The 13,929-nt window shown below is 32.7% G+C and overlaps 1 pseudogene; it reads left to right on the plus strand.

Moving 5' to 3' along the window:
• The window catches only part of LOC120121892, a 33,681-nt pseudogene that overhangs the window by 18,710 nt on the left and 1,042 nt on the right, over window positions 1–13,929 (plus strand).

Below are 13,929 nucleotides of genomic sequence, written 5' to 3' on the forward strand. Positions count from 1 at the left end.
TAGCCTATGAATTGATAGCTTAGAATATATCAATTAGTATATTGATATGTATCAATGTGTTATTATTATGTAGATATAGAATGAAAGCTGTTCCGGAACAATTAAAGAATTAGAATCAAATCAAAGCAGCAGGCTAAGTGAGTGCAATTTCATTGTACTTATGTTATAGAATAAGCACTGACTTACGATGAGCCAGTGACAGAGTTACTATGGTAATAGGTAACTCGTAAAATGTTATTTGATTTGTGAATTCTATGTATGCATGAGTATATGTGACATGATTTATATGATTCATATGGTATGAGATACTGAACTATATGAATATATGAGAATATTATATCAGTGGAATGATAGGTTTGACATGTTATTTTATGTGATACGTGTTTACATGATCAAAAGACATGAGTTATATGAAAGAGAAAGTATATGTTATACGTGAAAGTTAATCATATGTTTATATGAAAAGTGACATGAATTACATGAAAGTAAACTATATGACTATATGCACATGTGATATGTGACAGAAGGAAATCAATATGTGATCATAAGAGCAATGAAAGTGTATAAGTGAAAATGCCCATGTTATGTGTATTGAGAGCTAGAGGTATAGTTGGCATGCCAAGAGTCGAGGGTTTACCTAAGTTCTAAGGAACATATGGATAGTTTACCTAGGTTTTTCGGGACCTATGGATAGTTATCGAGGATCTTTATGACCTCTGGATAGGTCCTTCGGGACATTTATACGAGCTGTGGTGACAACATAGTGGTGCACAACCTCAATAGACTCGCGTATCTACAGTTTCACATGTGTACCATGGGCTAATAAGAGATAATATTAATAAACTGGATATGATGATATGTTTGTTTCCTTGTGAAATGTAATGTGTGATATATGATGGTACAAATGGTAATTATAAGATTATATGATAAAATAAATCAATAATAGTGATAAGAATGAAGATGATGATATAGTTGCTTATGTGTATTTGATTTACGATAGTATATATGTGTTACATGACATGATATATATATATGTTGTATGGTATACGTGAGTACATGTTAAGGTATATGTGAATGAGTATAATTGATTGACATAATGAGATAATAACAAAATCTATAAGATATGATAGGGATATAAAAGATCATAGGATATGAGATAAGAGATATGAATGATAATGACATATATGTTATGTACTTGTTACATGTAAAAGTATATGAGTTGTGTGAAATGATGGTAATAATTGTTTATGTATGATTACTAGTTAAAGTTACATTATATGTTTATTGCCTCACTAAGTTTGTGACTTAGCGTGTAAGTGATTTACACGTAGGTACCAAGAATCGGGAAGAACAGAAATAGGAGTGGCAAGAACAGTAGTACTGCTAGAAGATCATATCAGAAGTAACTATTAAAGTATGTATTTTGATGGTGTATAGTGTGTTGGCATGTAAGAAAAAATGTTAGTTACAAATGCTCTGATCAGTTTTGTCTTGTTTTTGTTAACTCGTGTACAGTAACAATGTTATTTTAATAAAAGCTTTAAATTTCCTTTGTTTTCGTCAGAAATTAAAGTTTGAAAAGTCAATGTGACACCTCAGACTTGTATCCGGGTCGGATACGGGTTGAGGGTGTTACACATAATGAAATCAGAGCTACAGTTTAGTCTATTCTTGGTATAAACCGAAGTCTAGAGTATCTTATAAAGTATACATGCCAACAAAAGAGTGAAAACTTCTGATCTGATATAATAGTAAGTGTGTTGTTTTGCTGATAGAATGATATGGGTATGTTTTTATAGATGTTCGAACATGATAATTCTCGAAGCCAAGTGGGAGATGATCGGTCCGCTGAAATTAGTAATTCACCTGCCCTGGCCCGGCATGGTGAAGAACAGGCACCTTCTGGAGTGCCTATAGCTGATCAAGATGTGTTCTTTAGAACATTAGATGTTGTATTGGCGCGTTTCCAACCTCCTGTTACTTCAACTCCAAGAATGAATGTTGCAAAGGAGTTGAAGGGTTTGGGAGCTCCAGAGTTTAGGGGTGAAACCGAAGAAAGTCCTGTTACCGTAGACATTTGGCTTAATGATGTAAAGGTTATGTTAGAAGGACTTCACTGTTCTAATGTGGAGAAATTAGATGGAGTGGTCTATTTGCTTCGTGGGCAAGCTAGAATTTGGTGGACGAATGTTACTCTGAGACTGACAAGTGATCAAGTGACCTGGTCTTTATTTTTAGAAGAATTTAAGCACAAGTATATAGGAGACCAGTTTATTCGGAAAATGAAGCAATAATTCTTGAATCTGAAACAGATGAATCGCACAATGTATGAGTACGAGTGCGAGTTTAATAAGTTAGGTCGTTTTGTGACTGAGTTGGTCCCAACAGAGAATGTTGTGTGTGAGTGGTTTGTAGAGGGTTTACGCCCGAGGTTGAAAGAAATGTTAATAGTGTTGAACTTGTCTTCGTTTCAAGAAATAGTAAATCGTGCTAAAGCTCTAGAAAGAGCTTAGAATGAAAGGTTTGGGGATTAAAGAATCCAATCCTCTAAAAGAACAGGGGCTTCATCGAGTTTTGTACCACCCAAGAGAGGTAGAGATTCTGGTTTTCAGTCTCAGGCAAGGACTGGATCGGTGGTATCCTCCGTTAGAGAATCAAATCAGACAAGAACTAGACAGACCCAATTAGTAACAGAGACATTGTCAGACTTGTGGAAGATATCATGGTGGGACGTGTAGAGTTAAATCTGGATCTTGTTTCTGATGTGGGGAAACATGACATTTCATGAGAGATTGTCCATTAGGGACATAAGAGCATGCACAGTTGGATCGATCTGCTTCTATGTCTCAAAGAGAAAAGGATAGAGGAAGAGGCAAAAGTCAATCTGAATCCTCTACTCAACAGGAAATACGTTCCACTGCTCGAATGTATAATATTAATACCAATGAAGATTTTGATGATCCAGAGATAATAGCAGGTATTTTTTTCTATTGTACAGTAAATGCGTTATGATATTGGTTGATCCGAGTTGTATATATATATATAAATGAGTAGTGAATGGGTGAGAGAATTGAAAATGTAGATAAAAGGCATTTGTAGTAATATTAAAGTGGCAAATTTAGTAAGGCACAATGCTCAAGTAAATTAGATATGTTGGAGATGTTCCATTCAGATTTAGAGAATTGAATTCTTTGTTAACCTAATGGAGTTATTCTTCAAGGGATTAGAAGTAATATTGGAGATGGACTAGTTATATAGTTAGTATGCAAATGATAATTGTAAATTAGGAAGAGGTACAACTAATCAGTTTAGACGGTTTGTAAATGTCAGTGTTGAAGGATATATGTTATGAAGAAAAATATTAAAAGAGCAAGTGATAGGAGTATGTTTTGGAAGAATTTGGGGAATATATATATATATATATATATATATATATATGTGTGTGTGTGTGTGTGTGATCAGTTTATAAGACAAAGATAAATGAATGTTTGAATTTGAATCAAGAAAAAGAAAAAGGAAAGAAGGTTTAAAAAGTTAAGGAAATAAAGGATGAGTTATTTTGATTAGAAAGAACATATATGTGGATGATTTGACGAAGGTTTATATTTTTCTTTAGAGAAGTGGGTTGAATAACAAAGTAATATGAGAATGAATGTGGAGTCGATAAGTTAAGTAAATTATTGTTGTAATTATTTTGATTGAAAAAATTTTGGTTATTGTTTATATGGTAAATGACATTAGAGGTTAGAGAATGAGGTTATGTATAAGTAAAGTGGATTATCAAAGTTACAAAGATGCGATGAATATCGTTAATCAGAAATGAGTGTACGTGATATGAGAGAGTATGAAAGTATGAAGGACAAGATATAGTTTGATTATGTATAAGAAGATCTTGATTATAACAGGATAAGTGGATAAAAAATAAAAAGAATTGTGTGGATCAGATAAGAGAGAGACTATCTGGAAGGGTAGACGATAAGTTCAATATAGAAGTGAATGAATAAGTTGGGAAAATCCACATGAGAACATTAGAAGATATGTTCTTATCAAGATGTACAGTGAAAAATTTGAGGACAAATTTTCTTTAAATGAGGGGAGATTTGTAACAACCTCAATACTGGGTTAGTGACCAAATTATAATATTTCAGGATTTGGTGATTAAAATAGAATAGTTGAAAAGTTCAATGATTTATTTGGAAATATTACCTTATAGATGCTAGTAATTATAAAAGGTATTAAAGGGAAAAAGGGTTATTTGACCAAGAAATGAATTAAAAATGGGATATGGTAAGGATATATACACGTGGGAATGAAAGATTTCTCCAGAGCTTTCTTCTTTATTCTTCTTCTTCAATTAGAATTGGAAGTTGGATTTGACTTGTCATCAATCTAGTTAAGACATATGAAGTGTAAGAAGTGGAATTAAATCATGTTGCAAAGTTGGTATAATTATTTAATCTCATAAAGAGGATAGGATCTAGGGTTTAAGATGAAATAAATGAGTATAGATTAGTTTAAATAGGTGTATAAGAGTTAAGAATAGAAAAAGGGATAAAATATGAAGAGTTGAGAGAATAAAGAAAGGATTTTCTTGCTCAAAGTATCATTTCTGGGTTGTGTGCATCGATGCATCTTCAATGTGCATCGATACACTCTCAAATAAATGAACATCGAATATAATTAGTGCATCGATGCATAAGGAGTGCATCGATGCACCTACTTAAAATACAAACATCGAATAGGATTTATGCACCTATGCATGAATAGTGCATCGATGCACCTGTCAAGGGATGCATCGATACATGGTGTAGTGCATCGATGCATGCCTCTATTAAAATATGAAAATAGCTTTCTTCTTCTAGCCTATGAAGTGATAGCTTAGAATATATCAATTAGTATATTGATATGTATCAATGTGTTATTATTATGTAGATATAGAATGAAAGCATGTTCCGGAACAATTGAAGAATTAGAATCAAATCAAAGCAAGCAAGGCTAAGGTGAGTGCAATTTCATTGTACTTATGTTATAGAATAAGCATTGGCTTGCGATGAGCCAGTGACGAAGTTACTATAATAATAAGTAACTCGTAAATGTTATTTGATTTGTGAATTCTATGTATGCATAAGTATATGTGACATGATTTATATGATTCATATGGTATGAGATACTGAACTATATGAATATAAGAGAATATTATATCAGTGGAATGATAGGTTTGACATGTTATTTTATGTGATACGTGTTTACATGATCACAAGACATGAGTTATATGAAAGAGAAAATATATGTTATACGTGAAAGTTAATCATATGTTTATATGAAAAGTGACATGAATTACATGAAAGTAAACTATATGACTATATGCACATGTGATATGTGACAGAAGGAAAGCAATATGTGATCATAAGAGCAATGAAAGTGTATAAGTGAAAATGCCCATGTTATGTGTATTAAGAGCTAGAGGTATAGTTGGCATGCCAAGAGTCGAGGGTTTACCTATGTTCTAAGGAATATATGGATAGTTTACCTAGGTTCTTCGGGACCTATGGATAGTTACCGAGGATCTTTATAACCTCTGAATAGTTACCGAGGATCTTTATGACCTCTGGATAGGTCCTTCGGGACATTTATACGAGTTGTGGTGACAGCATAGTGGTGCACAACCTCAATAGACTTACGTATCTACAGTTCTCACATGTGTACCATGGGCTAATAAAGAGATAATATTAATAAACTGGATATGATGATATGTTTGTTTCTTTGTGAAATGTTATGTGTGATATATGATGGTACAAATGGTAATTATAAGATTATATGATAAAAGGAATCAATAATAGTGATAAGAATGAAGATGATGATATAGTTACTTGTGTGTATTTGATTTACGATATGATATATGTGTTACATGACATGATATATATATATATGTTGTATGGTATAAGTGAGTACATGTTAAGGTATATGTGAATGAGTATAATCGATTGACATAATGAGATAATAATAAATCTATAAGATATATGATAGGGATATAAAAGATCATAGGAATATGAGATAAGAGATATGAATGATAATGACATTTATGTATGTATGTACTTGTTACATATAAAAGTATATGAGTTGTGTAAAATAATGGTAATAATTGTTTATGTATGATTACTAGTTAAAATTACATTATATGTTTATTGCCTCACTAAGTCTGTGACTTAACGTGTAAGTGATTTACACGTAGGTACCAAGAATCCGGAAGAACAGAAATAGGAGTGACAAGAACAGTAACACTGCAAGAAGATCATATAAGAAGTAACTGTTAAAGTATGTATTTTGATGGTGTATAATGTGTTGGCATTTAAGAAAAGTGTTAGTTACAAATGTTCTGATCAGTTTTGTCTTGTTTTGGTTAACTCGTGTACAATAACAATGTTATTTTAATAATAAAAGCTTTAAATTTCCTTGGTTTTCATCAAAAGTTAAAGTTTAAAAAGTCAATGTGACACCTCAGACTTGTATTTGGGTCGGATACGGGTTGAGGGTGTTACAAATATGATTGCCCTCAACTGAAGAAGAATGGTCATTCAAAGAAAAAGCACAAAGCACACGTGCTACATGGAGCGATGAAGAAGGTTCCGATGAAGAGGAACCAGAAGTAGCCAACTTGTGTTTGATGGTCATTAGGGAAAACTCTCAGGTAACCTCTAACTCATTCGATTCAGATGAATTATCTTATGATGTGTTATTAGAGGATTATAATGGGCTGGCTTCAGATTATAAGACTCTATTTTCAAAATATAAAAATGATATTTCAAAATTGAAAAATGAAAATAGTCTTATGTCCAAGACCAACAATGAGCTTGAAAGTAAGATTAAGGAATTACAAATCAAAATTAATGATTTTGAAAAGCAAATATTGATTTGCATAACTTACTTTCAAAAGTTCATGATGATCATCAAAAAGAAATTGATGATCTTAAAGCTTCTTTTAATAAAGTTGGAACAAAAAGTTTTGAAAAAGGTGAAAATTCAAAATCCAACTATATTAAAAAGATCTTTAAAAACTACAATCATAGAGGTCCCCAAAGAACCTCAAATGGTAAAATTGTTAGAAGTATATGGGTTTCTAAAGGACTCATTAATACTAAAGATAAGGATATCCTACACAAATGGATACCTAAGGGGACTAGAATTTTGGAAACTAATGAATATGAACCCAAAAGAATTTGGGTACCAAAATTAAAAAATTAATCTATGTTTGTAGGAAAATGAGCATTGGTACAAGGCGCGGGAAACAAATTCAAACTCATGGTACCTTGATAGTGGATGCTCAAAGACACATGACCGGAGACAAGAGCCGGTTCATAGATATTAACGCCAAAAATGGAGGAGAGATGACTTTTGGTGATAATTCAAAAGGTCGCATTGAAGGTATAGGTACAATAGGTAATACATCTTCCATACAAATTAAAAATGTTTTATATGTAAATTGATTAAAGCATAATCTTTTGAGTATTAGTCAATTATGTGATAAGGGATTCAATGTCATGTTTAAAATTAATGGTTGTAAAGTTATTGACATTGCATCTAATCGGATTATGCTTGTTGGTCATAGAATAGGAAACATATATATGTTGCATTTAGATTCTATAGATATGACTAATTTATGCCTAGTTTCTAAGGATGAGCATGATAGTTGGTTATGGCATAGGAGATTAGGACATGCTAGTATGAGTGTTTTGCAATGACTTATTCAAGGAGACTTAGTTAGAGGGCTGCCAAAACTAAAATTTGATAATGATAAAATATGTGATGCTTGTGCTAAAGGAAAACAAAAGATAGTTTCTTTTAAATCCATTAATGACGTATCAACTAGTAGAGTATTGCAATTGATCCATTAAAAGGGGTAATAACTCGATATTCTCTTAGAAATATTTGTAATTATATTACATTTATTTCATGCATAGAGCCTAAGAAATATCACATAAGCATTAGACGATGAACATTGGATTATGGCTATGCAAGAAGAATTAAATCAATTCGAGAGAAGTAAATTATGGACATTAGTTGAAAGGCCTAGTAATAAATATAATGTAGATACTAAATGGGTATTTAGGAATAAGCTTGATGAAAGTGGTAACATAGTGAGAAACAATGCTAGATTTGTTGCTCAAGGATATACTCAAGAAGAAGGCTTAGACTATGATGAAACATATGCTCTCGTAGCTAGAATGGAAGTAATTAGAATGTTATTAGCATTTGCATGTTTCAATGAATTTAAATTATATCAAATGGATGTTAAAAGTGCATTTTTAAATGGTTTTATAAAAGAAGAAGTGTATGTGGAACAACCTCCAGGTTTTGAAGATTCAAAATTTCCGGATCATGTTTTTAAATTGACAAAAGCACTTTATGGTTTAAAACAAGCTCCTAGAGCTTGGTATGAAAGGTTGTCAAATTTTCTAATAGAAAAAGGTTTTTCAAAGGAATGTTGACACTACATTGTTTTTAAAGAGAAAAGGTAAAGATTTATTAGTAGTTCAAATCTATGTTGATGATATAATTTTTGGTTCTACTAATGATGTTCTTTGCCAAGAATTTTCTAAGCTAATGCAAGGAGAATTCGAGATGAGCATGATGGGGGAGCTCTCATATTTCTTGGGACTCCAAATCAAGCATAGAAAGGATGACATCTTCATCAATCAAGCTAAGTACGTCAAGGATATGCTCAAGAAGTTTGGATTGGAAAATGGGAAACCTCATGCCACTCCAATGAGCTCTTCTACAAAGCTTGACATAGATGAAGGAGGTAAATGTGTGGATGTTAAATTATATAGATCCATGATTGGCTCATTGCTTTATCTAACCGCAAGTAGACCGGACATTATGTTTAGTGTTTGCTTATGTGATAGATTTCAATCATGTCCTAAGAAATCACATTTACTAGCCGTTAAGAGGATCTTTAGATACCTTAAAGACACTCCTAATTTAGGACTTTGGTATCCTAGAGACTTTAGCTTTAGTTTGCATGCTATCTCATATGCGGATTATAGAGGATGCAAAATAGATAGGAAAAGCACCTCAGGTACTTGTCAATTCCTTGGAAATATGTTGATTTCATGGTTTTCAAAGAAACAAAATTGTGTTGCATTATCTACCACTGAAGCAGAATACATTTCAGCCGGTAGTTGTTGTGTACAAGTTTTATGGATGAAACAATAACTTTTTGATTATGGAATTGAATTTGGTACCATACCTATCAAGTGTGACAATACTAGTGCTATTTGTCTTACGAAAAATCTCATCCAACACTCTAGAACTAAGCATATTGAAATTAGACATCACTTCATTAGAGACCATGTCGCTAAGGAAGATGTAGTTCTAGACTTTGTTGATTCTTTGCACCAATTAGCAGATATTTTTACAAAACCTTTAGACAAAGAAAGATTTTAGACACTTAGAAGAGAATTAGGTTTAACTAACCTATCTTCACTCAGTGTTTAAAATAATTTTTAGCACTTTTAATTAGTTTTGGAAAATGCTTATAAATAACACTTTTGATTGCATTCTTTGATATTAGTTAAGGGGAGTTTATGATTCTTGGTGAAAATTAATTATATGTTCAAATAAGATTTAATGACAAATTTGATTGATTGAACATTATTAATTTTCAATATATGAGTTGCCAATACCACTAGAGCTAAATAATTTAACATTTTGAATGTTTAAAACAGATTTTTGACATTTTTGTGCATAATGCATCGATACACTCGTCAGTGCATCGATGCATCCTTTGAATATGCATCGATACACCATGAAGGTGCACCGATGCACTCATTGAATGTGCATCGATGCACTCAGCGGTGCATCGATACACTCGTCGGGGTTTTTGGTTAAAATCCATGTTTCTTCTTCATTATCTCAAAAACCTTCAAACACTCTCTTACCGTTGTGAGCCTCTCTCTCAACCTTAAAATCTCCATTTGCTCAAAATCTTTGGTTTAAATTCGGAATCCAATTGTTTTTCATCTTCTAAACATGTTGGAATCATCAAATTAGTGCAAAAATATCACATTCTCACAAAATCCGATTTTCTCAAGGTAATATCTCTAAAAACTCTATTTTATTGATTTTTGAACTTAAGACTAGTTTTAATTAGTTCTAGGTTGAACAAATTATCGGGCATTGATTACTTAATGTTTAGAAACTAGATTTTACAACCAATTTTTTCAAAAACATTCAATTTCTCAAAATTATTTTTAAATTTCGAAATATAATGTTTTTGATTCAATTGTATTGATTTTCATGAAAACTATACATATTATGATTTTCAAACATTATTTTCAAAATAGTTTTCAAAACTTTGCCCATTAGGATTTAGTTTAGAGAATCTTGAAATATTGAGGACTCATTTAAGTTTTGGGATTGATTGAAATTGCATACATGTGTTTTATATTTGCAGGTTATCCTATTTCGATTTTCTAAATTATATCAAACCCTAAACGACCTAGGTCCTCTTTGAGTCGGTCAAACTGTCCTCCTATTCCTCCACCACAAAATCCAAACCCAAACAAGCACGAGTTAACCATTCTTAACTCTTGCTTCAACCAACCCGGTCGTCGTAGAGTTGAATTAGATGATAGGTTCGTTAGTCATTTTCAATCCTACAAAATTCGAGAGGAACGTATCTCTTCCATTCAAGCAATGGAAGTTATTAACTTTAAATATCTTCATGTTCTTCGTTCCTGGAAATTTGATAAGTTGTGCCAAATTCAACCCATTGTCTATCAACAATTAGTTCGCATTTTTTACTCAAATGCGATCTGTGTTCAAAATGCTAGTCAAACCGCAACCATAGGCATACGATTCTATCTCTTAGGAGAAGTCATTTTATCAATTCGAAAACAATTGCTGATGTTTTTGGTTTAGACGATGATGGGATAGATAATGAAAGAGATCTCCTGGCTACTCCCTATAAGTGTAATGATAGTGTTAGTACCTTACGAACTCATCACGATCGTTTCTTTTATTTGATGATCTCTTGGTGGTTTAGACCATCCGAAGGTAAGTACTCCAAACTTAGAGTCATAGATTTATGGTGGATACATTGTATCCAACATAATAAAAAAATTAATTTTCCACAATTTATCTTTGGTGAGCTTGTCGATACCGTAAACGTCATTCCTTCCAAAAATGTCGAAACTTTAGTTTACGGGTGTCTTCTTTCTAATCTATTTATCCGACTACGACTTAAGGTATCGGTTGACATTCCCATGCCTCTCTAAAATCAAATCAACCTAACTTCCTTAAAAAAATCCGGATGGAAACAAGATAAGGTAATAGGTCAATGGGAATATAGACCCACTGAGCAAACACCGGGCGCTAGTTCTTCACGAGCTCCTCCTGCACCTAGCTCTTATCGTACTCCACCTCCACCGGCACCGGCTACGGACGATGATCCAGAGTTTCAATAGCTTATGTAAGATATTGACGATCACGTACCAGACGATGAGCCAGCACCAGAACTGGCACAGCAAGAGGAACAAATGCCTCCATATTTTCGATCATTTATGGAGTCATTTGATATGAGGTTTGCTTCCATGGAATCTCAACTGACTGAGTTTAAACGGGAGATGCGTGAACGTATGGATACTCTCACATTTGAAGTGCGAGCACATTATCCTTCTCTCGATCCTCTTATGGACGACTAGACCTATCTTGCCTTAGTTTGCTTGAATTGAACCCCGAACTTAAAACTTTGAATTATAAAACATTTTAATGTTTATGGATTGTTTTTATTTTAGATGTTTTTGGATGATTGGATGTTTGAACTTATTATATATATATTTGGTTTGGTTTGATTTTTCAATTTGTGTTTAATGTTTATTAATTTTTGCATCATTTACATATTAGTTGCATTATGGACAACTTTTCCATTTCACATTATGAATATTGAATTATGAAACTAATGACTAACATTTCTCTTGATTGTGATCTTAGCAGCTTAAGCTATATTTATAAGTATCAATTGGCTATGTTTCAAACATCTCCTTTAAAAACGTTTTATAAAGTCTTTTTGATTTAACAAAAAGGGGGAGAAGATTAAGATGTATTATAGTAAGGGGGAGTAATTTTTAAAATTGATTTCAAAAATAACTTTCATAAGAAAATCTTAAATTTACTCAAATGTTTTGTTATATCAAAAAGGGGGAGATTGTTGAAAACATTTTGATGTTTCGATATAACAACGTAAGTTAAATAAAATTTAAGATTTTACAAATGATTTTCTAAATATATTCGATACAGTTATTCGAATATCAAAATATTACTCCAAGTCTTTCAAAGTTTAATTTTCAATCCTTACTAAAGTGTAAAATTGTGTTTTATACTTAAAATATTTTTGAAACAATTTTCATAAAGTATTTCGAACAAAAAACGAGCCAAAAATAAAATTTGTGAAGGGATGCACCGATGCACTCATTGATGCATCGATGCACACCCCATTTCAAATTCATTTTATGCACCGATGCACAGCCATGCATCGATGCACTCAGGATTTTATTGAAACATTGAATGCATTTTATGCATCGATGTACAGACCATGCATCGATGTACTCCAGGCTTGTTTAAAACATCAAATGTATTTTATGCATCGATGAACCCTTAGTGTACCGATGCACTATATCTTCCAACAGTCGAAATATTTAAATTTTACACTTGATGCATCGATGCACCTTGACTATGCATCGATGGACACACGCTCCCAACTGATTTTATTAATTATTTTCACACACTAACGGCTCTATTAACTCCACTAATGATCCCCAACGTTCAGAAATGATCCAATGAGTATTTAAACAAGCTTAGAAGTCATTGATCAATAACAAGAAACAACATTCATCAAGAATCAAGAGAAAATTAAAGAGAAAGCTTCAAACATCAAGTTTAAGCATTTTCAAGCCTATTTCATTCAATATTCATTATTTCTTTCAAGAACACTTGTTGTGCTCAATTGTATTATTTTTTAGTGTTCTTTCTTTGTTCTAGAATTGTGCAAACAATCTTTCCTTGTGAAGATTTTTCTTTTAAGTTTGCAAAATTTGTATTGTTCTCTTTGGGAGAGAGTGTTCTCAAGAATTTGAGGTATAATTCTTGAGGGATTTGTAAGGTTATTCTTTGTCCTCAAAAGAAAGACAAATTAGTGAATTTGTGGAAAATCCTTAGTGTGGATAGCTAAGATAGTGGACGTAGACTTTGGTTGAGAAAGTCGAACCACTCTAAATCGCTATGCAAATATTTTCAATTTTCTGCAAAAGCTTCTACCGAAATTTTTATTGCCAATTCAACCCATCTTGGCCTATTCCATCGATCGATTAACTCAACACTCATCTATATCTATCAGACGAGGATCACAGCATGGAGTTGTATCACTTCAGTTTAGCTACCATACAGGCTGCAACAAACAGCTTCTAAGGTGGTTTTGGCCCTGTTTACAAGGTTGAAAGTAGTCCTTTTATCTACTGAGAATGCACATATTGCAACAGAAGATTGGATCATATGCATGTTAACATGTTGTGTACCTTTCACTCAATGATAGAAATGCACTTTGAAAGTTGAAAGTAACAGCTTCCGTTGGAGGACTACTTTAAAATGCTTTCAGGGGAAAATTTCCAATGGGAAGGAAATAGCAGTCAAAAGGCTTTCGATGAATTCGAAGCAGGGTTTGGAAGAATTCAAGAATGAAGTGAAGTTAATTTTCAAGCTTCAACACAAAAATCTTGTGTGGTTATTGGGATACTGCTTGGAGGAAGACGAAAAGCTTCTTGTCTATGAGGACATGGCTAACACCAGCTTGGATGCTTTTCTGTTTGGTTTGCTCTCTCTTTCTTTCACCTGTCATTTTAATGTAGATGCTTCTTGTTTGTTTCATGTCAGTTA

The sequence above is a fragment of the Hibiscus syriacus genome, unplaced genomic scaffold (assembly GCF_006381635.1).
Source record: "Hibiscus syriacus cultivar Baekdansim isolate YM2019G1 unplaced genomic scaffold, ASM638163v2 tig00110383_pilon, whole genome shotgun sequence".
Lineage (NCBI taxonomy): Eukaryota > Viridiplantae > Streptophyta > Magnoliopsida > Malvales > Malvaceae > Hibiscus > Hibiscus syriacus.